Source organism: Crinia signifera, chromosome 7 (genome assembly GCF_055691185.1).
Source record: "Crinia signifera chromosome 7, ASM5569118v1, whole genome shotgun sequence".
Taxonomy (NCBI): Eukaryota; Metazoa; Chordata; class Amphibia; order Anura; family Myobatrachidae; genus Crinia; species Crinia signifera.
The window spans coordinates 175,170,225-175,194,264 of NC_139223.1; the positions used below are offsets into that span (position 1 = coordinate 175,170,225).

Sequence of the window (24,040 nt, forward strand, 5' to 3'; positions counted from 1 at the left end):
AACTGGATAAATCAACTTTTTTTTTTTTAATTTCCACTTTATTTTTGGTTTTTTTCCTTTTTTAAATTTTAATTACAACATTTTGAGATAAGTAGGCGTTTCGGTATTCAGGTGTCTGACATATTAAATACATATACAATAAATAAACCAACACATATCTGTCCAAATAGGAAAAGGAAAAACAAAGCCAAAAAAGAAAGAAAAACAAAAGTATAGACAATTTCCTTATCCTCCTATCTGTTCACCTTATGCATTTACAACCCAAATTCCCAGATGTATCGACTCGTATATGTTAATAACTGGGTAGAGGTAGGGCCGGGATTACGGGCCGAACATATATTGACGGGGCCAATGCTGGGCTGCACCGGCCGCTGGCCAATGTGATATTGACGACTCCATTCTCAATCCTCGGGTGTCGCCGATTGTTTTAAATTTATGGTGTTTGGTGTTTTCTACTTTACTTTATGTGTAACTTAATTTTATTAGACCTAAGTCGTAGTGCCGTGTCTATTACATGTGACTGTGAATGTGTGTTTTCTTGCCCCCCCCCCTTTCTTCCCTCCCTTTCCCCCCCCCTCCTTCTCCTCCTTGTGTGTATCTATTTAATCTAATGTTGGTTGTGATTTATTCTTTTTACCTTATTTCCCTACCCTATTAGCCAATACCGGTGAGGCCCAGCATTCCGTTCCCGTCTTGTCCCCAGATGTCCGCACCCTTCATCCCCCCCCATCCTCTCTCCAGTGCACTAGGGGAGACAATCCCCTTAGATGTGTCCTTTATGTTTCAAATCGCTAAGTGTAAAGGTTTACCTAAATACTATTGTATATTAAAGCTAGTCCTTTTAACAGCCTGAAGACCTTTGTCCCTACTCAACTTTATTATTTACTTCGTCTTATCCCCCCCCCCCCCCCCCCCTTCCCCCCGGATTAGGCTGCTCCCCACTCCCCTATTGCTATTTTTTCACTTTTCTGATTTAAACCTTAAATCACCCTATTTTAATTTCCGTTGTGGATACACTCGACCTCTAGGTCCTCCAGAAGTTCCATATCTTATGGAATGTGCCTACCGCCCCTCTGGCCATATAAGTGAATTTTTCATGAGACATTGTTATGTCCATCAGGGCCTTCCATTCTCCCACCTCAGGACTCTCTTTAGCCAACCATTTCCTGGCTATACAGATTTTTGCCAGAGTATAAGCGTTTATAAGAAATTGTCTAAAGTATCTATCCATACCCTCCTTCTCTATTACTGCCAAAAGGCAAGCAGCTGGCGTATTCTTTTCCCTAGGGACTCCTCTAGTGGACAGTTCTTCCATTACCGATTCCCAAAAACTTGCTATATTGGGACATGCCCATACTAAGTGCCAGAACGTTCCTATATTAACCCTGCATTTGGGACAATTAGCATCTTCCCTACCACCTATCCTATGGAGTAATTCCGCTGTCATATATTTTCTATGCACCACAAATAACTGAGTCTGCTGCCGACTCAGCTGATTAGTTGCTAACCCTACATTTGCCAGGGCTTCTTTCCATTGTTCAGTGGAGATAGGACCTAAGTCCTTCTCCCAAACATTTTTTAGTTCTATCAGATCATCCTTTTGTGTTTCATGACTAAGGGCCTTATAGAGGTATGACACTGCGTGTCTGTTAGGGCACTTTTTTAATAGATTTTTTGTTAGTGAAGTTTCTAAGTTGGGCCCTATTTGATTAAATTGGGTATTACATGCATGTCTTAACTGTATATAACTGTACAAGTATTTGTTTGGGAGAGAGAACTCAAGTTTTAGAGACTGGAAAGATCTAAATTCCGAGTTCAGATACAACTGCCCAATCGCTTTTATTCCTTCCTCACACCAGACCTTCCTAACCTGTAATTTATTCACTTCTACTAGTACCCTGGCATTATTAAGTGGTGTATCTGGGTCTATGCCTTGGGTCCCAAGGATACCCTCCGCCTGTCTCCATATTAAGATCATTTGCTGGACTATAGGTGGCCAACTTCTTTTCCTATTGCCACTCAGAAGCATCTGTAGTGGTGTATGCCCTGGGGATATGATCTTAATTATCTCTGTGAAACTATCATTTCTATGCTCTTCTTGAATTAGCCCTTTAAGGTGTGCAAGTTGAGCTGTAAGATAATACAGCCAAAGATCCGGCAACGCCAGTCCGCCCTCTCCCTTTGGTCTCATCAGGGTTTTTAGTTTTATCCTTGGTCTCTTATTGGACCATATTAGGGATGAAATCAATCCCTCTATCTGTCGAAAAATTTGTCTTGGTAAATATTTAGGTGAATTCAGGAGAACGTATAATATCTTTGGCTGGATTATCATCTTTACGAGATTCACCTTTCCGGTGACTGTGAGTGGGAGTCGCCCCCATGGTTCTATTTTGGACTTAATATATTCTATTTGGGGTAAAATATTCAGTTTCTCGAACTCAGAAGCATTCCTAGTCACCCGAATTCCTAAGTACTGAAACTCCTGTACCCATTTCAAGGGTATCGGAGTAGTGACCAAGGGGGGGCATGTTCCCTGAAGTGGTAAAATACAAGATTTTGACCAATTAATCTGGAGGCCCGAATATCCCCCGTATCTCTCTACCATCCTCAAGACCTCCGGTACTGCTTCCAAGTGGTCATGTACAAATAAGAGGATATCATCGGCATAGAGGGCGATCTGATCCTCCCTCCTGCCGATACTAAGGCCTCTGATATTTAAACTTTCTCTTACCATGCAGGCCAGTGGCTCGATGGCGATGGCAAAAAGAGCGGGGGACAAAGGGCATCCCTGCCTTGTACCCCTTCCTATTTCAAACTTTGGGGAAATGTAGTTATTAACTGAGACTCTAGCCGAAGGAGACTGGTATAACAACTTGATCCAGTTGACAAAAACTGGGCCTACTCCTATCCACACCAGAGTCTCCCACAGGTAGCTCCATTCTATTGTGTCGAAGGCTTTGGCCGCATCGAGTGAGATAACTGCTGCGCCTTGTATCCCATCTCGATGGGCCTGTAGATGTAAAAAGAGCCGCCTTAAATTAGAAGATGTAGACCTACCTGGCATGAACCCTGCTTGGTCACTATGTATTACCTCTGATAGGACTTGATTCAATCTTTTAGATAGCACTTTTGCAAGGATTTTGACATCATTTGTCAGTAAGGATATAGGCCTATAAGATCCAACCTCCCGAGGGTCTTTATCCTTTTTTAAAATTACAATAATGAGGGCCTCAGTCATAGATATTGGGAGTTTCCCTTGTTGATATATATCATTGAATGCCATAAGAAATTTTGGGGAGAAAAAGTTACTATATTTTTTATATATTTCATGGGGTATCCCATCCATCCCGGGGGCCCTACCAACCGGGATGGATGTGATCGCCCCTTGGATTTCCTCTATTGTAATGGGAGCGTCGAGAAATTCCCTTGACCCTGAAGATAGAATTGGATGTTTTATGTCTGCCAAATAATTCTGAATTTCTAAAGTTGTATATTTTTGACAAGATTGATACAATTGTTGGTAGAAGTTTCTAAATACCTCAACTATCTCCTGGGTTTGGTAAACGGGGCTTCCTTCTCTAGTCTTGATCTCAGTCACTGTATTAGTTGTTCTGTCATGCCTTACAATGCCTGAGAGGAAGCTTCCTGGTCTATCACCCTCAAGGTATCTTACATGCCCAGCATATAATTCCCGGAGCCTCTCTTTCTCCGTCAGGCATTGTAGCCATGCCTCCTGGGCCTCCCTCCAATTCTGTTTGTTTTCTTCTGTGGAATTTTGAAGATAACTTAGTTCTAGATTCTGACTTTTTGCCTCCAGTTCTCTTTCCCTAGCTCTATACGAAGCTTTAAGGCCGGCAATTTCTCTTATTAGGGAGCCCCGAACATATGCTTTAAAAGCATCCCATATTATTTCTGTTGACGCTGAATCTTTATTTTTTACTAGAAACTCATTCCACCCCGCCTCAAGGCCCTCACCGAATTGGATCTGAGTTAACCAAAATGTATTTAGCTTCCAGAATGAATATCCTTTTTCGTCCCCAAGGTCGAGTTCTAGCTTGAGTGGGGAGTGGTCTGATATTCCCCTTGTTAGGTATTCCACTTCCTTTATAATGGGAATCAACTCCTCCGTGGCCAAGGCCAGGTCTATTCTGGAAAAAGTAGTGTATGAGCTCGAGAAACATGAATATTGTTGTCTATCAGGAAATTTTTCCCTCCAGACATCTCTCAACCCCATCTCCCCGATCATATCTGCGAATCCCGTTTTCCGTGGCATATTTACTATGCCCCTCCCACTTTTCCTGTCCAGCACTGGATCAAGAGTGTTGTTAAAATCTCCCATCATTATTACTGGAGTAGAGGGATAGAGAGCTAAAAATTCTGCAGCTATTTTCAGTGTCTCATATCCAAACGGCGGCGGGACATATACTGCCATTATTAATAAAGTCCTGGACCCTAGCCTACATTTAAGAAACACGTATCTGCCGAGCTTATCCACTACAATTTTTTCCGCTATGAAGGGAACCCCCCTCCGAACTAAAATTGAGACCCCTCTGGAGGCTGAGGTGTGCGTTGAGTGATATGCGCACCCAATCCAGGGTTTTTTAAGTGCCAATACCTTCCCACCCTCCAGATGGGTCTCCTGGAGACATATTATGTCCGCCGCCTGTTTGCGGATATGGTTCATTACCAGGGAGCGTTTGATTTTATTGTTCATTCCCCTCACATTCCAGGTGACAAGGTTATACGTCATAGACTTCTGGTTATCATCTTTACTTCTACCCATGAAGTTGAATTATATTGGAGTGTTAGCAGCCCTTTCCGTTTCCCCACCACCCTTCTATCCCCCCCCTCCCTCCCTGCAAGACCAATCCCCCCCGTGGCTCGCCTACCTCTGTTTCCACCCTCCCTCCCTCCCCCCCCAAAACTGGAAAACACAGACTCAATTGACATTTTTGCGGGGACTATAAATGAATGACCACCTGCTAGGGGGTGCCCTCCTGCTCCACAAAACAGTTTTTATTTCCTTATCTCCTCCCTCCCTCCCCTCCCCCCTTCCCCCCTTACCGCTGTCTATTTATAGTGTATTTTCCTTTCCCTTTTCTCATCTTTGTTATTAACTCTTCCCAAGATATTTAGCTGAATAAAGAAAGTATTCTGGCATTTATGGGGAAGGAATATGCAGTAAAAGAAGAATACCACAATACGAGAAAAACAAAAGTCAAGTATGTAGATATAACCTAAAGGGTCAATAAGGCCCTTATATATCCCCCTCAGGGAGAATCCCCCCCCAAAAAAAAAAAAAAAAAAAGGAAAAATTATAACATATTTGTCCAGGATCTCAAAGTCCGGTATTATATATAGCATTGATCATAATCCTTATGTCCTGCCCGGAGAGAAAAAAAAAAAAAAAAAAAAACACAAGGGGGGCCACAACCTTTGGGGTCAGTCCAGGCCTAGATAATATCATTTATCCTGCACAGTTCCTTTCCTCTGTTCCATGCCGATTAATTAACACCATTTTCTCTTCATTGACCGGGTCCCTCTATTCTCGGGGTGACATCATCTGTTTGGTTGGAAAGTTCACATCCAGCCATCCTGCAGCCTCATTTGGTGTGAGAAAGAACTGGGAATTGCCCTGATGTATAACTTTTAATTTTGCTGGGTAGATCATTGTGTATTGCAGTTCAAGTTCTCTAAGCCTCTTTTTAATTTGGAAGAATTGGGCTCTCTCTCGCTGAATCCCGCTCGCGTAATCGGGGAAAACTGAGACCCTTTTCTGGTTCCAGAGTAAGGGGCCTTTTGCTCGCCCCAATTTTAGGATTATGTCTCTGTCTACATAGTTAAGCAGTTTAATAATAAATGTACGATCATTGGACCCAGGGGGGGGAGCCCTCATTGGAACTCGGTGAGCCCTTTCGACTAAGAAAAATTGTGAAAAGGCCTCCCGGCCATATGTCTCTGTCAACCATTTCTCCACAAAAAGTTCCGGAGTATTCCCCTCTACCTTTTCAGGCAACCCAATAAACCGCAGGTTGCTTCTGCGTAGGCGGCCCTCCATGTCATTTATTTTTGTGTTGATTGATTTAATCTGTAAAGCCATATCTTCCATTTTCCCTGTGAGCGGTGTAACTGTATCCTCTAGGGATGAAGTACGGACCTCTAGCTCCTTTACTCGATCTTGGACTTTGTTTACTGACTGGCGAATTATGTCCAAGTCTCCTTGTACTTTTTCTATTTTTTCCGCTAGCCTGCCCTCACTGGCAGCCAGAGCATCGAGGACTTTTTGTATAGACATATCTGGTTGTTCTAGTTGTTTGTCGCTTTCTGCGGGAATGTCTAGTAGGGAGTCGCCGCCTTTTGCGCCTTTAGGTGAGGAGGTTGGGGTCTCGGATTGCCTGGCAAATTTAGCTAGCCGATTGGCGGCCGTGTTCTGGCCTTTTACCATTGTTGCCTTTATCCGGTAGAGAGGGGGGTCTTTCCTTTTAAATGCTTGGTTTGTTAAAGGGTTATATTTTTATAATCCCTGCCCTTTCCCCTCTTAAGTCAGAGGCTGATATATAGGTCTAGCTTTGGGGTTCCAGAGCGATATGTCTTTTTACAAAGGTCAGGGCTCTAAGGAACCAATCCCGGGTGCATGCAGTTGGATAAGGGCCAGGGAGAGTGTCCAAGTCTTGTACACTATCTAACAGAGTGTAAATCAGAGTAAATTGAATAATATACTTAGTGTACTCACATTTGCCACGGGGATATCGAGGTACTTTTCTCACTCACTTCTGGGCTAGCGTGTCCCTAATTCAGGCTTCCAGCCAAGGCCGTTTTGATTATTACCAGTTTTATCCACTGATATCGCTTTTTAGAAGAATTCTTATGTGGACCACAGTAGCTCTGGATATGCTGTATTCCCAGCACTTTAACTGCCGGCAAGTTGTTTTATCCCAGAGTACCTCGAGGTATTTCCTGCAGTGCCTCAGATTTTAACTCGTATATCCACGGCTTCCTCACTGCAGTGTCCAGGGAGGCTCCTCTACCGCAGATTCTACGGCAGTGTGGCTTCCCCCAGCTTTCTATGGCTTCCACCAACGCTCTCCCCGCTGGCAGGTTGCCCCTCTGTTTTGCCTCTTTAGTGCCCCTGTCTTGCTCAGTGACTCCGGCGCCGCTCACAGCCCAATTTAAGGGAAGTAGTTGCCGGATAGAAAGAAACAGGGAAGGTGACGGCGTGCCTCCTGCTACAGACGCCGGAGCTCTGACCCCAGACTGGTCTCCAGCTTCCGGCCGCGTCACTTCCCTCTGACGGAGTGTATCAACTTCCCCCTCGGCGTCGGGCTCTCTGGTTCACCGGCAGCGGGGATCATGCGGCAGCGGGCTCTCTAGATGCCGACAGCGGGTCAGGGGAAAGCGCGTCTAGCGGGGAGGTAGGAGATCTCCTCGTGGTTTGTCAGACATCACGGAGCAGGAGAGCACAGCGTCCTCCGACTCACTCCCTGCTATCCGTGGTCACGCCCCGGATAAATCAACTTAATCGCTGGGGTCAGGGCCAGTTTTCTCAGCAGACAGGGCCACGCATCACTATCGCTATGTCCCTTCACGCTATAGTGAGATTGCTCAGAAAAAAAGGCCTTATATCGCTACATGTGTACGCCCCAGTAGGATTAAAGTTACAACCAACTGTCTATAACGTTCAAAGTGATTCCATTTTTTTTTTTCACTCTTCAACTTTATTTTTATATTTATTTGTTTGCAAAAAAAAAAAACAGTTTTGCTGTTTATGCATTTCTCGACTGCAAAAGTATTCATATCACTCTTCAAAAGTGACAACGCAACCATTTGAAAGTTTAAGGAAAGAAAATAATGAGCACAAATGGGTATTTCCAGTCGAAACGATTGATTTACCGATTTTACTGTTCTTTCATTCTCCTCACTAATTACATTCCATCAAGACCCTGGGTGCCGGCATTATCACACATTTAGATGCAGAAATCTGGGATCCTTACTCAGCAAGATTTATATTGTCTTTCAAGTACTGAGCGTGATCTTACCGGGGAGCTCAGGCGTGATCTAGCTAAAAATAAGTCTGGGAAAATCTACCTCGGGCAACAGAGTTTCGGAAAGCCGCCCCATCCTCATCAATGAAATAGTGGGCGAGGTGGGGGAAACGGGGATATTTGGTTAATTTAGCTGTTGGAATTTATGTCAACATGCACACGGTCGACACTGACAAAGGTCAACATGCACAACGTCGGCAATTACTCCCCCCCCCTCCCCCAGCCCCCACCTAACCTTCGATCTGGCCTTTGTACGGAGGCTGAGCTCCCCGCCGCTGCCCCAGCCGCCAGTCACAGCAGTGACCTCATGCGGTAGGCTCGGTGATGTTCGCGACGGCGTGGGAGGACTTGGGCGTCTGAACTCCTGAGTCCCCCCGAGCCCCCCCGAACATCCCCGAGCCTGCCGCCTACGTCACTGCATGGCGGCTGGAGAAGTGGGGGTCAGGGAGCTCCAGCGTACGATCACCTGAGCAAAGGTGATGGGGGGGTTGGGGGGAGTGACAGGGAATGTCAATGTGATGCGGTAACGCAGTCTGTAAAGAAGACAACGAGGCCATGATTGTAAGTAAGATTTCTCAAACCTTCTAAAGAGGACGCGTGGTCAGCGTTGTGTTCTACGATTTGGAACAAAAAGTATTATAACAATACTGGGATCAATCTATTATTTTAGAGAATGTGCTAGGTAAATGGCAGCTAGAATCTGGTTGCTATAGGAAACACCTACGCTTGTCCTATTTAGGTGTCATGAATCTCTCTCCCCTCCATCCCCCCACCGCTTCCTTTAAGTGCCGCAGCATTTACAGTAAGATAGGAAACAAGAGAATATACTTTAATAATCTCACATCTTTGACTCATTCTGTATCACATATCAAGTATTATGTTTGGTACTTATGTAGTATCTGGGCACCCGATTTAGAAATCGGGTCGGATCGGGCACATCGCATCGCATGCGACCAAATCGGATGCGATGCGATGCGATGGACCCGATTTTTCCATAGGATTCAATGTTAAAATGGTCTGAGTCCATTTTAACATATAATTCAATGGGAAAAAGGGGTCCTGTTCCTTGCCCCACTATCCAAGTGGGCATGGAGTTGGATATAAACCTGTGGCGAGCGTAGCGAGCCACCGAGCCCGAAGCGTGGTGAGCGTAGCGAGCCCCGCGAGGGGACACAGAATACTTTTTTAAAAATCTGTGTCCCCTTGCGGGGCTCGCTTCGCTCGCCACGCTTCGGGCTTCGATTTGGTCGCATGCGATGCGATGCGATTATCGCGTCGCATCGCGTTGATTGTATGCCTTAAGTTAAGGCATACAATCAAAAAATCGGGCACCCAGATAGTACATAAGTACCTTATGTTTATATATTGCGTCAATGTAATTTTCCAAATACTATATCTAGCGATATTATGTGCAGGTACTGGATATACTGTAGCACTTACGATTTAACTAGATCGCTTAGAAAATGCCCCAACATCGTTCCGTGTGTAGAGGCCCCAGCGATAGTGTTGCGTGGCCCCGCGCTCCGCTATTGCCCGGCGATTAATATCTAGCATGCTGGATAAATCTACTTCCTGTAATCGCCGGTAAGGGCCAGTGATCTCACCGGAGAACACTGGTCTTGACAGATCGCTCAGCACACATCTCCCCGTGTGTAGGCCCACTTACTCTCTATAAAGGCCTTTAGATCATTTAGAACTTGTTTGTATACGGGTGCCACTTGGAACATGAGGCCTGATTCAGACAGGTGTGTCCGCATATAAAAAGGGGGGGGTGTCATGTTGAGGGGCGTGGTCTTGGGTGGAGGGGATTGGCTGAACACCACAAACTCCATTTTCGTCTCGCCTCTCTGCACCGTTAGTTATCTAATAGTGATCACTGTGGTGGTGGTGGTGGGGGGGGGGGGGGAGTAGAGTAGTCCACAATGCGGCGGAGAAGAACCATAAAGGTACACCCAACACGGCTCCTGCGCACGCCTACAATCCTCAACCATTAATGGCTGCCAATTGTGTTATTGATCATCGATCATTGTGGGTAGAACAGGAAAATCCTGCTGTAGGTGTACGGTCCGCATAACTCATTGTGACATCATTATGACTGTTTATACATAGCCGCGTGATCATCACAGCCAGACAGGAAACAGAGAGAAAGCTCAAATTACTATAACTTAGGCCCTTATTCTAGTTGACTTGGTCGGATGCGTATTTCGAACAGGTACCTAGTGTTCTTAGCCCCGCCTACAATACGGATCGCTCACACCGTCCGAATGCGGTAAAACGGAACGGACCACGAGTGGATGTTTCATGTGAACACCTCCCCCATCTGTGGGAACCTCCCCCATCCTCCGATGGTCACCGACCATCGAATGCTGGACCGAGTGGTCAGACAGCACCGAGTGCTCCAGACCACTCGGACATTTCTCCGTGCAAAAGCAGGGATATGGGCGGGCAGCTGGCATCCGGCTATGTCAGCTGTCCGCCCCCCACACGTGCGTCACGGCTGGATTACCATACGCACACCCAGCGTTCTCATGGGTACGCCCATGAAACGCAGGACGTACACATATGGTAATGAGCCTAAACAGCCCTTCACGCCCCTCTCCACCCCCTGCTCGGATGATTCCGTACGATCATTTTCTGCACGGACCTCCCGCCGTGTTCGGACGTCCGCACTCGGAGCCATCCGACTCAATCAGAATAAGGGCCTAAGTGACAAATTAGCGGAAATAAAAAATGATATAACCCCCAATGATATGCATTGCAATTGCAAAGCTGAAGAAATACTATCAAGAAGACATTAAGACCAGGATGCCTATCAAGGTGGGTCGGCAGTATTAATCTCCATAGCAAAGCAGCAAGCCCCGATATGTACAAGAGCGAGATCACTGCGGCTGCCCTGCCTGAGACAAGTAATCAATTGTACTAGCCGGCAGTCACAAAGCCACCTCACTCTCATCAGGACCCGCTGTAGATAGCGCAGTAATGAGATCATATCTGGAAGTCACTGATAGCTATCAGCGTAGTACAATGCTGTCTGCCGCTCACTGGCATCAGCAATGCAGCTCAGAGCTTCCGCAGGAAAGCACTTCAACCAGAGACGAGAATTCAAGGGAGAAAACCACAAATAGGTCATTTTGCCGGCACTTTCACAGGCAGCATTGCAATGATTGCTGCGCTCTGGGAACAGGAGAGTCCCCTTAATAACTACTCTATATTCTAGCGCCGCAATCTTATCACGGATGCTTGGAACGTTCGCACGCAATGTTTTTGGGTAACGATTGTCCTGCGTAAACTGAAGATGACTCAGGCTGGACATTGGGATATAGGTCATTGGGTCGACTCATAATTGGTCGACGCGCATTGGGTTGACCACTGAAAGTCGACATGGCTTAGGTCGAGTATGAAATGGGTTGACAGGGTGGGAAGGCAGACACAAGCATTATATCGACAATGGGATGGTCAACAGTTAAAAGGTCAACATGAGTTTTTCCACACTTTTTGTCCCAAATGTTGACATCGTCGACATGGACACCGTCTAAGTGTACCGCCGCCCCGTATCGCGGACGTTGGATCCGGACCCCCGGTCCCAATAAATATGCATCGACGCAGACCCAGGACCGGTTTCGGCGGGATGTGACTTATACACATGGGCAGTACAATATATACCCACACACACACACACACACATACACAGCGTACAATGCTGACATTGCGTCGTCACTGAATCAAACTCAAAAACAGAATTACTTTAACCATTTTTCACTGACAATATTAATTATACAGAAATATAAATGGGAACAACTTACTGGAGTATAAATACAAAGTCCTTTATAGGCCCACAGTATCTAGGTCGACATTAATTGGTTTGACATACACTTGGTCGACTTTGGCAAAGGTCGACGTGCACTCGGTTGACATTGACATAATGTGGAAAAGTAATGGGTCGACACAAATAAAAGGTTGACACAAGTAAAAGGAAGGCGTGTCAATGGTCGACAAATTAAAGGTCGACATGAGTTTTTCGCATTTTATTTGTACTTTTTCATACTTTATCATCCACTTGGACTACATTTGACAAAAAACGGTAAAGTGCATGAAGCCTGGCGTGCAAACCGAGGGTCCATGCTACATTAATTGGGGGCCCGTGTCATCAGGCTTCGACATTGACACACACAAAAACCAGTGTTAAACTCATTTAAACCTTATCAACTTTTTTTTCATACCGACATTTGTGCTTGTGTCAACCTTTTGTCAATGTCGAATCAATTGCATGTTGACCTTTTGGTGTTGACCTATTGACTGTCGACTTTGACTCCGTAGAACTTTCAATCCACATGCTCAATGTGGTAAATGTAACAGCCCGGAAACTGCCGACATCAGCAAATATATATTTATATATATGTATATGATTCATTAGGTCGACAGTGCCTAGATCGATAGTCAAAAGGTTGACATGGGAAATGTCGACATGAGTTTTCATATTTTTTTGGGGGGTAGTCAAGCAATGCTCCTCTGGAAAACTTTTGGAAGGCCAGGGTATCTTTACGGGGGCCCTAGGCTGGCGCCTAGGTTGCCTTGTGGTAAATCCACCCGTGCCTGCGTCCCTCTATCTAAGTACAGATACAACAGAAGTTTGTGATGGAGCTTACCAGGGATTAATGAAGCATCCAGCGCCAAGTCCAGCAGGAGAGGTATCTGAAATCAGACAGTAAACAACATCATTACTCACGCCTCAGGGCCGCGGAACACTCTGCTTTTGTCTTGGTGGAAGGACGTGTGACTTGTGTGACAGTCAGGGATCTACACAGCAATGATGTGACAGAATAATCTGCGCACAGTAACATGTCACTAAACCCAAATAAATGTACTGACGAAAATCCATCTACATGGAACATGGAACTGTGACGGTCGACATACATTAGGTGGACCACTAAATGATGACGGGGTCGCAAGGTCGACAAAAACATTAGGTCAACAATGGGAAGGTTGACAGTCAAAACGTTGACATGAGTTTTTCACATTTTTTTTATCCGACTTGTGCCGACAGGCGGTATTTAATACCTTACCATTCACTAGGGCGTCGTGGGATAATATAATAGTGTGCCAGCAAGCCATGCGAAGGGACGCGATACACTTAGACGGTGTCCATGTCGACACGTTGAAATTGAGGGGGGAAAAAAAGTGAAAAACTCATGTCGACCTTTTGTCTGATGACCTACCCATTGTTGACCTAATGCTTGTGTCGACATTTCGAGCCCGTCGACCTTAGCCATTTTAGCCACGTCGACCGTTAGTGGCGTCGACCCTATGACCTACTGTATACCCGGAACATGAAGTTACAGAAAGTAAAAGGACTTTAACATAATTTTCCATGCTCCGTCACGGTTACGGTATAACGGGTTGACAGTGTCTAGGGTGGCAGTCAGCAGCTCGGCATGGACAAAGTCGACATAGACAAAAATGTCGATACAAACAGAAGTTCAACATGGCATTGGTCAACAAGAGTTTTTCATATTTTTTGGTGTCAATATGCTAAATTATGAAAAAGTAAAAGCAAACATTTTAAAACGCATTTCGACCTTTTGCTTGTGTTGACCTTCTCTATGTCCACCATATGGTGTCGATCGATTGACTGCCGACCCAGACTTTTTCCTTATCATACCAGGTTATTCAATTATACTCCTGATTTCTCCCGGTAATGCCAGTTAGCAGTATTGGGCATTAATGCACAGAATCTGTGAGAAGTTCATGGATTTGTGAGATAACAAGGGCACGGGACCCAAAGGGGGAAATGTACTAAGATAGGAGATCTGCTGAAGATGGGATGTTGTTATGGCCAACCAATCAGATTCTATCTAATATCTTCTAGAAGGGGCTAAATAAATAAGAACTAAGGAGGTTGTTCTGGTTGGTGCGGTCCGTTACGAATTCTTTCGGAGCGGACCGCACGCCACGCTGTGCGGACATTGTAAGAAGAAACGCCCACAGGTCCTCCGCATTCGGACGGACTCACTCTCTAAGAAGAGGGTGTGTTTTCGGACAACATCCAAACTGTGCGTGTGCGGTGGGAACACAAAGATTCTGCACGGTCTTACAGCGTCAGAACGGACGGGAAGCTGCCCGTACGCACCGATGCGGGGTATGTCCGCAAAACTCACGACTATTCTCTGAACTCATAAATCTGTCACATGACACACTTATGCAATTAGGCAACCTCGTAAAAAATGGATCTTAGTGGTACCAATTTCTGTCCATTGCTTGCAGTGTAAATGTGGGTAAAGTAGCAAACATGCAGTGGTGTTTTCAGCTTATATTTGTGTATTTAGTAATGGTCCATTTAGGCAGCAATGCTTCCAATTGAAGCTATGAAAAGAGTGTAAATAATCACTAATGAGTAGAGGAGTGGATTGTATTGTGTTCAGCTGAGAGTGCTTCAGGTGCGGCCGTACTAATTGGGCGAACCGAATGCCTAGCGCATGAACAAGTGCTCTCCGCAAAGTGAAACTTGCTTATGAAGACCGCATATTTCATGCGTGTTGGTTCGTTTGCAGTCGGTGTGCCATCCAAATGCACGCCTACCACAGTTAGTGCACTCCCTCGTGTACGCCCATATTTATGCCCAGTTTTTCCCATTTTGAATCCACGCCCTTGTGTAGGTCCGAATGACGCCCATATTACGCCCATATTTCCCGAGTCAATTCGGTGCACATTTGTGGATGGTATTAGTGAGAACGAGTACGGAGACCATGTGTGGCACAAGCGCATAGCGTTGCCTACGCATGCGCAGACGGCTAAAACGCGCCCTCAGAAAGAATTCGTAACGGACCGCACCGACCAGAATAAGGCCCTATGGGCTGTGGCATGTGTGGGGGCTGTGGCATGTGTGGGGGCTGTGGCATGTGTGGAGGCTGTGGCATGTGTCTGGGCTGTGGCACGTGTGGGGGCTGTGGCACATGTGGGGGCCATAGCATGTATGGAGGCTGTGGCATGTGTGGGGGCTGTGGCATGTGTGGAGGCTGTGGCATGTGTCTGGGCTGTGGCATGTGTGGGGGCTGTGGCACGTGTGGGGGCCGTAGCATGTGTGGAGGCTGTGGCATGTGTGGGGGCTGTGGCATGTGTGGAGGCTGTGGCATGTGTGGAGGCTGTGGCATGTGTCTGGGCTGTGGCACGTGTGGGGGCTGTGGCACATGTGGGGGCCATAGCATGTATGGAGGCTGTGGCATGTGTGGGGGCTGTGGCATGTGTGGAGGCTGTGGCATGTGTCTGGGCTGTGGCATGTGTGGGGGCTGTGGCACGTGTGGGGGCCGTAGCATGTGTGGAGGCTGTGGCATGTGTGGGGGCTGTGGCATGTGTGGAGTCTGTAGCATGTGTGGGGGCTGTAGCATACGTGGGGTCTGTAGCATGTGTGGGGACTGTGGCATGTGTAAGGGCTGTGGCATGTGTGAGGGCTGTGGCATGTGTGGGGGCTATAGCATGTACGGGGCTGTAGTGTGTGTGGGGGCTGTGGCACGTATGGAGGCTGTGGCATGTGTGGGTGTTGTGGCATGTGTGGGGGCTGTAGCGTGTATGGGGGCTATAGCATGTACAGGGGCTGTAGCACGTATGGAGGCTGTGGCATGTGTGGGGGCTGTGGCATGTGTGGGGCTGTGGCATGTGTGGGGGCTGTGGCATGTAAGGGGCTGTAGCGTGTGTGGGGGCTGTGGCACGTGTGGAGACTGTGGCGTATGTGGGGGCTGTAGCATGTATGGAGGCTGTAGCACGTGTGGAGGCTGTGGAATGTGTGGGGGCTGTGGCACGTGTGGGGGCTGTGGCACGTGTGGGGGCTGTAACATGTGTGGAGGCTGTGGCATGTTCGGGGCTATAGCATGTACGGGGGCTGTGGCGTGTGTGGGGGCTGTGGCACGTGTGGAGGCTGTGGCATGTGTGGGGGCTGTGTTGTGTGGGGGCCGTGGCATGTGTGGGGGCCGTGGCATGTGTCTGGGCTGTGGCATGTGTCTGGGCTGTGGCATGTGTCTGGGCTGTGGCATTTGTCTGGGCTGTGGCATGTGTGGGGGCTGTGGCATGTGTCTGGGCTGTGGCATGTGTGGGGGCTGTGGCACATGTGGGGGCCGTAGCATGTATGGAGGCTGTGGCATGTGTGGGGGCTGTGGCATGTGTGGAGGCTGTGGCATGTGTCTGGGCTGTGGCATGTGTGGGGGCTGTGGCACGTGTGGGGGCCGTAGCATGTATGGAGGCTGTGGCATGTGTGGGGGCTGTGGCATGTGTGGAGGCTGTGGCATGTGTGGGGGCTGTGGCATGTGTGGAGGCTGTGGCATGTGTGGGGGCCGTGTGGCATGTGTGGGGGCCGTGGCATGTGAGGGGGCTGTGGCATGTGAGGGGGCTGTGGCATGTGTGGAGGCTGTTGCATGTGTGGAGGATGTGGCATATGTGGAGGCTGTGGCATGTGTCTGGGCTGTGGCATGTGTCTGGGCTGTGGCATGTGTCTGGGCTGTGGCATGTGTGGGGGCTGTGGCATGTGTGGGGGCTGTGGCATGTGTGGAGGCTGTGGCATGTGTCTGGGCTGTGGCACGTGTGGGGGCTGTGGCACATGTGGGGGCCATAGCATGTATGGAGGCTGTGGCATGTGTGGGGGCTGTGGCATGTGTGGAGGCTGTGGCATGTGTCTGGGCTGTGGCATGTGTGGGGGCTGTGGCACGTGTGGGGGCCGTAGCATGTGTGGAGGCTGTGGCATGTGTGGGGGCTGTGGCATGTGTGGAGGCTGTGGCATGTGTGGGGGCTGTGGCATGTGTGGAGGCTGTGGCATGTGTGGGGGCTGTGGCATGTATGGAGGCTGTGGCATGTGTGGAGGCTGTGGCATGTATGGAGGCTGTGGCATGTGTGGGGGCTGTGGCGTGTTTCGGGGCTGTGGCGTGTGTGGGGGCTGTGTCATGTGTGGGGGCTGTGGCATGTGTGCAGGCTGTGGCATGTGTGGAGGCTGTGGCGTGTGTGGAGGCTGTGGCGTGTGTGGAGGCTGTGGCGTGTGTGGAGGCTGTGGCATATATGGAGGCTGTGGCATGTGTGGGGGCTGTGGCATGTGTGGAGGCTGTGGCATGTATGGAGGCTGTGGCATGTGTGGGGGCTGTGGCGTGTGTGGGGGCTGTGGCGTGTGTGGGGGCTGTGGCGTGTGTGGGGGCTGTGGCATGTGTGGGGGCTGTGGCATGTGTGCAGGCTGTGGCATGTGTGGAGGCTGTGGCGTGTGTGGAGGCTGTGGCGTGTGTGGGGGCTGTGGCATATATGGAGGCTGTGGCATGTGTGGGGGCTGTGGCATGTGTGGAGGCTGTGGCCTGCACAAAGAAGCCTCAAACATTACCAGCCCCTCACAATGATGGTATAGCAGGGATAGGGAATCTTTGGCCCTCCAGCTGCTGTTGAACTACACATCCCAGCATGCCCTGCTACAGTTTTGCTATTTAGCAAAGCTAAAACTATTGCAGGGCATGCTGGGATGTGTAGTTCAACAACTGGTGAACCAAAAGGTTCCCCGTCCCTGTTGTATAGGATGCAGAACTTTAATCATCCCATAAGATCTTGGGGAACTTCTTGCACCTAGAACAGGATGAGGAGTATTACAGCTTCTGGCCTGCCTACTACTATTTGTATGATTGCATTTGGTGTGCTGCCGCCTCGCTGGAACCTGGAACACTACAAACCACACCATGATTTGTGTACATTTTATATACCCCTCTTCCATAAACATGAACATGAAATATGCCAGGCTGCTGGCATGTACGATGCACTCTGGCGGAATGTCGGAATACAGGGGATGCCTTATTAGTGTATAATCATTCTCAATGCTGAAACGAGAAGCTAGCTGGAGGTCCTGAGAATGTCAGTGGTCTCCGCTAACCTCAAACCACACTGGGAATTAAAGGGCACTTCTGGGAAATTCCCAATTTTATCTTCCCACTAGGTTTAAATGTAGACTTCTGTAGCAGCACCGCAGACACGCTGCCACTACCGGGGGTAAGCTTTGCCTAGTGAGATCTGGAGTAGATTTGCCCCTTGTACTAATTACAATATTTTGTCACTGTTTATGTGGAATACATACGAATGACCGGCAGAATTTTGGACTGCCCAACACACAACCCCCCCCCCACTGTTCCTGACCTCCCAATCCCATGGCAGAGATCTGCAGACCATACACACTGATCTAGAATTGCTGAGTGTACGGGTGCACAATGATCCAAGAATCGCCCACAGATCAGATCACAGCAAATATAGAATTGGAAGAATTTATCTGCAGCATTAGACATGACGTTATCAGGTTTTTACCTCATTTTGGGATGCTCTAAGCATCCCCCGCTGGGTTACCGCGGCGGGGGGCATCGCCAGAAAAATCTGGCGATGCCCCATAGATGCCTATGGGCTTCTAACGCGACCCCCCACCGCCCTGCACCGACCCACCACCGCCCCGCACCGACCCCTGCCGCCCCGCACCGACCCCCCCATCACCTGTGTCCGGACAGCACAGTGCTGTGCTGCCCGGACCTGTGACCTCCTCCCTGCACTCTGATCCTCTTCCGGGTGCAGCAGCACCAGCGCTGGATAAGGGAGGGAGGGGAAAGCCGCCGGGACCCGATGGGACCCGCTGACTCTCACCGCAAAGGACAGCTCTTCACGCAAGAGCTGTCCTTTGCCATAATTATCGCATATGTTAGAGCATATGCGATAATTATGTATGCGATGGGCGGCGATAGGGGGCGGAGCTGGGGTGCGGATGTAAGAACATCCCGCCCCTATTTACTAAAATGTGAGTTCTATTGAAAATGTGATGTTGCCCATAGCAACCAATCAGAATCAACTTTTTATTTATTTTGCCCTTATCTAGAACATAACAGACAGATTGGTTGCCCATAGCAACATCCCATCTTCAACAGAACCCCCATCTTAGTAAATAAACACCTGATTGGCTGGAATCAGTAAGATCTGATAAATCGACGCCATAATCTTGTATTTAAAATATTTAGGGGCAAAATGATCAAATCTTCTAACGAGGAGATGTTACTGATAGCAACTAATCAGATTCCTGCTTCAATTTATCTAATACTGCGTATAAAATGTAAGCTCAAATCTGATTGGTTGCAACACCCGGGTTACCTATTTACACAGCCCCTGACTCCGGGGAAGCCCCGTGTCCGACCCTGAACATTGGCCGGGTCGGACACCGGGTAACAGGACCCGGATTATTTATTTTTTTTACACCAAGCCCCGCCCCGGACTGGAGCGGCAATAATCCGGGTCGCGGCTCTATTGTAAAAGGGGTATATGGTGTGAGCAGGACCCGGGTCGCTGGACTCATGTTACACTGCAGGAAATTCAAAAAGGAGGCGCTCTCGAAAATCATGTCCCCCTCACGGACCCCTGGAAAGGTTGGCAACCCAGATACCAGTGCCCCCCCCCCCACATCTCTTCCACAGCAGTGTTAATTTCCAGCGACTTGTGGCTTTTAGGGGGAGGGGGTAAAGATGCAAATTGCATCATTTAGCCCTGCCCCCTCCCCGAAGACTTGCAAATTGCGGGATTTGCAGTACTGGGGACGGGGCTTGATGACGTCTACATTGGGCCCCGCCCCCCGAAGTGCTGCTGACAGTCTTTAAAAGTAGGCGACCCTGCGCTAAGGTCACCCCTGTATGATTGCACACACACGTAGCTGGTGTGCATGGAACCTGCTCACCTCAGAAGCAATTTAGATGGGACAATCCTAATTTTAGGGAACTGTCCCTCTGTCTCATGTCTTAAAGCTTTTGTAGGACACAGTAGTTGGTAGATATGTCTTACAGCCAGTATCGTAGCTTGAAATTTTCCTCCCCCCTGCCCAAAAAAAATCCAGGGTCCCCGCTAGGGATGGCCATCGTTGCCTTTGCCATCGATGATTGCCATCGATGGCAAAAGTGCAACTGCCCATCGTTAGTCTATAACCATTCTATGGATGACCATCAATGCTTTTGCATATCGATGGTCATCCATTTTCTCTGATTGAGTGGCCTGTGGGCCAATCAAAATGCGGGGGCGGGGCTTCGCGGGTATCGGGGGCGGAGCTATGCTCCGTGTCCCGGCACTGTAGGGAAAAAGCAAAAACGGAACTATTCGTTTAAGCTTTAAAATCGATGGTGGGAAACCATCTGGTTCTCCCCCATCGATGGCAAAACTATTCAACATCGACCATAAACCATCGATGATTTCTAATCATCGATGGTCAATGGCCATCCCTAGTCCCCGCTCATTAGATATGTACAGGGCGGGACCAGCTCAGCGTTCACTGCTGCCTGGGTCACCTGTCAGTTCAGTAGACCGCACATCAGTTTTGACTCCCGATACCCCTCCCCACATACAAATGTATTTTGATTATTGTATGATGCGCTGACGGGTCTCTGCTGTACACGGAACCCCCTGCCGGAAAGCGTGGTGTCTAAACGCTGGACAGCCCACCGCACACAGGCAGCCTGTATTGCAGAGTTCTGCACAGGCATACGTATAGAAGCCGCACGGGTATAACCCCCAGACGCTGCTGCATTTAGAACCATGGCTGACAGTCCGAGAGGGCTAGCATCAGACCCTGGGCAGGTGACGGAAAAACACTAGCCGCACACTGCACCAGAGGTCTAGAATCCATGCATAGGACGCCGTTTTCTGCTTCTAAAAGTTTTTTCCTGCAATAGATATCAATCCCCTCTCATGGTAGAGTGACTAAATGGGAGATATCTAGCAGGTTAACCGCACATACAGCATAAACTTTATACTGTGGGACCTCCAGCATTTCCAACAGGGTTTTTCCCGTGGACATTGCTGCATACACACTGGGGGATCTGTGATAATATATTGATTTGCCCGACAAACTAAAGAATATATCGGGAGCTCAACTGAATAAGGATTCTTATTTTCACTAGTCTGTGTCTATGTATAAGTTTGTGTGTTTTATTTCGCAATCTTTTTACAATTTCTAATAAAAGTTAAATCTTATTGTATCTTTAATCCTTGGTGCACCAGCAACAGACAATCTTTTTCTTCCAAAAATTCCACCTGTCAGTTCAGCCAGCGGCACCCACCACAGACCCTGCTGGCGCTGCTCCCCCAAGCCACCGCAGAATCTGCCACATATGAAGCTACGCCACTGCTTACAGCTGCTCCAATCCCGTGTGTGCCAGTGTAAGTGCACAGAGCATTAAATACAATGGTGTTACCAAAATCTATGTTGTGGGGCGTGCCTGCGCAGGTGGGGAGCATAGAGCCGGGCAGACCGACTAGGGAAAATATCATTTATCACTGCTATACACGTAGGTTGACAATTTATTTAGATATTTATAATTGTGTACAAATTTACTGACAGCTAGCCTTTTTTACTGACATTAATACGCTGTTTCAATTCTGTCTAAAAACACATTGAGGGATGGTCTTGATTCAGGTTCACATACAGATCCATCGATTCTCAGTAATCACACGCGCCTTAATACTGCGGGTGCACTGCGAAAAATGAAACTTCGGTCCCATTGCGAAAAATGCAACCGGTGGGGGGCGGTGACCCAGAGATATAAAGTGTCAGCTCCTAACTGTCACATGCAGGCAGTGTTTGAAAAGTGACAGAAGCTGATTGGCATTTGTTTCAGTGGTTTCGTGGGGTGCAGGGGCTTTGGAGAGCATGCAGAAGACTTGCCCACCTTCCCGTGGGGCCGGGAGGGGGACCTGATTTTCAGGAGCCTCCCGGCCATTTCGGGGCGGGGGGGGGGGGGGGTAGGTAAGTATGCCTTTACGCCGACCTCCCTGTTATTTGCACAGGAAATAAAACCGGTGTAAACAAAACTAGATAATTCGGTACTTATGTAGTATCTGGGCTGCCGATTTCTAAATCGGGTCGGATCGGGAGATCGCATCGCATCGCATGCGACCATGCGATTCGATTCGATGCGATGCGATGCGATGACCCGATTTTTCCATAGGAATCAATGTTAAAATGGACTGAGTCCATTTTAACATGGAATTCAATGGGAAAAATGGGTCCTTTTCATACCCCTACTATCCAAGTGGGCATGGAGTTGGATATAAACCTGTGGCGAGCGTAGCGAGCCACCGAGCCCGAAGCGTGGCGAGCGAAGCGAGCCCCGCGAGGGGATGAATACCGTCCCCTCGCGGGGCTCGCTTCGCTCGCCACGCTTCGGGCTCGGTGGCTCGCTACGCTCGCCACAGGTTTATATCCAACTCCATGCCCACTTGGATAGTAGGGGTATGAAAAGGACCCATTTTTCCATAGGAATCATTTTAACATTGATTCCTATGGAAAAATCGGGTCATCGCATCCGATATCGCATCCGATATCGGATGCGATGCGATGCGATATCGCATCGCATCGCATCTGATTGTATGCCTTAACTTAAGGCATACAATCAAAAAATCGGCAGCCCAGATACTACATAAGTACCGATAATTCTGTAAATAAGTTTCTCTACCGTAGTTGAGAAGGATGCTGGGCCGGCAAAGGTGAACCACAGGGTCGAGAGTGCATAGAACGGCAATCAATAGCTTCATCCCGAAAGGTCAACAGGCACGTCGACATAAACAAAGTCGACATTGACAAAAGGTCAACAAAAGAAAAAGGCCATCAGGAAAAAAGGCAGACATGAAAAGGTCAAAATGAGGTTTCACTGCTTTTTGGGGGTTATTCTGGTTCACTCCTTCTGATAAAACCATGTGCACTGCAGGGGGGCAGATGTTACTCGTGCAGAGAGAATTAGATTCAGAGTTAGATCTATATTGCAGTGTAAAAATAAAGCAGTCAGTATTTTCCCTGCATAGAAACAAAATAACTCACCCAAATCTAATTCTCTCTGCACATTTTACATCTGCCCCCCTGCAGTGCACATGGTTTTGTCCATCTGAAAATAAATTTCCCAGAAGAAGTGAACCAGAATAACCCCCTTTGTGTCAATGTCGACACATGTCAACACTAACACCCAATTAGTGTAAAGCGACATGCCCATTCGGTATGAAATCCCGACGGTCAAAATCCCAAATGGGTCAAAATACAGACAAGGACAAAATCCCGACAAGGACAAAATCCCGAAATTTAAAATAGCGACATTGTCAAAATCCCGACATTTAAAATCCAGACAGGGTCAAAATACCAACATATAGAATGTACAGGTGAAACAGTGTACATGACTTTCCGTCGACAGGTAGCCAGGTCGACATGGGTTTTTTCACTGTTTTTTTTTAACCGAATGTCGACACAGTCGACATGGACACAGTTGGAAGTGAACCGCAGCCACTCACAATGCTTCGAACACGGTGCCTCGCTGCGCTTGGCACACAATTTTATTCTCCCACCACGCCGTAGTGGATGGTAGGGCATAAAATACCGCCTGTCGGCACATGTCGGGTCAAGAAACAGTGAAAAAAACCATGTCGACCTCGCACCTGTCGACCGAAAGTCATGTAGACTGTTTCACCTGTACATTCTATGTCTGGATTTTGACCCTGTCTGGATTTTAAATGTCGGGATTTTGTCCTTGTCGGGATTTTGTCCTTGTCGGGATTTTGACCCTGTCACGATTTTGACCCTGTCTGGATTTTGACCCTGTCGGGATTTTGACTGCATCCCTCATAAGGCATGAAAAAATTCAACAAAAGAAAATCTATTGCCAAGGTTGACCTAGTGCATGTCGACAATATGTGTCGACATATGGAATGTCACTATTGACCTATCACCCAGAGACCATGCACAGGCTCCTAGATAATCATGGACAAAACATTGGGATAGTCCAGCAACACAGATTATATAATGACATTAGAAAAAACTCCTGCTGGTAATGAGGTGACAAATCCCGGCGGGCACCAGGCCAGAGAGGTCTCCTCCTTGTACTCTGACAACACATTCATCTGTCCTGACAGAGATTCCTCATGACAACAGTGACACATTACAGGAGCGCAGGTCTGACTGATGTCCTGCACCAAGTACTAAATTCTATTTA

The 24,040-nt window shown here is 48.0% G+C and overlaps 1 protein-coding gene across 13 annotated transcripts in view; it reads right to left on the minus strand.

Annotated features, from left to right (window-relative positions):
- MAP2 (microtubule associated protein 2) overlaps nt 1–24,040 on the minus strand; it is a 200,299-nt gene that overhangs the window by 162,959 nt on the left and 13,300 nt on the right. For all 13 annotated transcript variants that reach the window (XM_083154442.1, XM_083154441.1, XM_083154436.1 and 10 more), the window contains exon 2: nt 12,689–12,734. The gene's annotated coding sequence lies outside the window, so the exon portion shown is untranslated. The remainder of the gene's footprint in view (nt 1–12,688; nt 12,735–24,040) is intronic.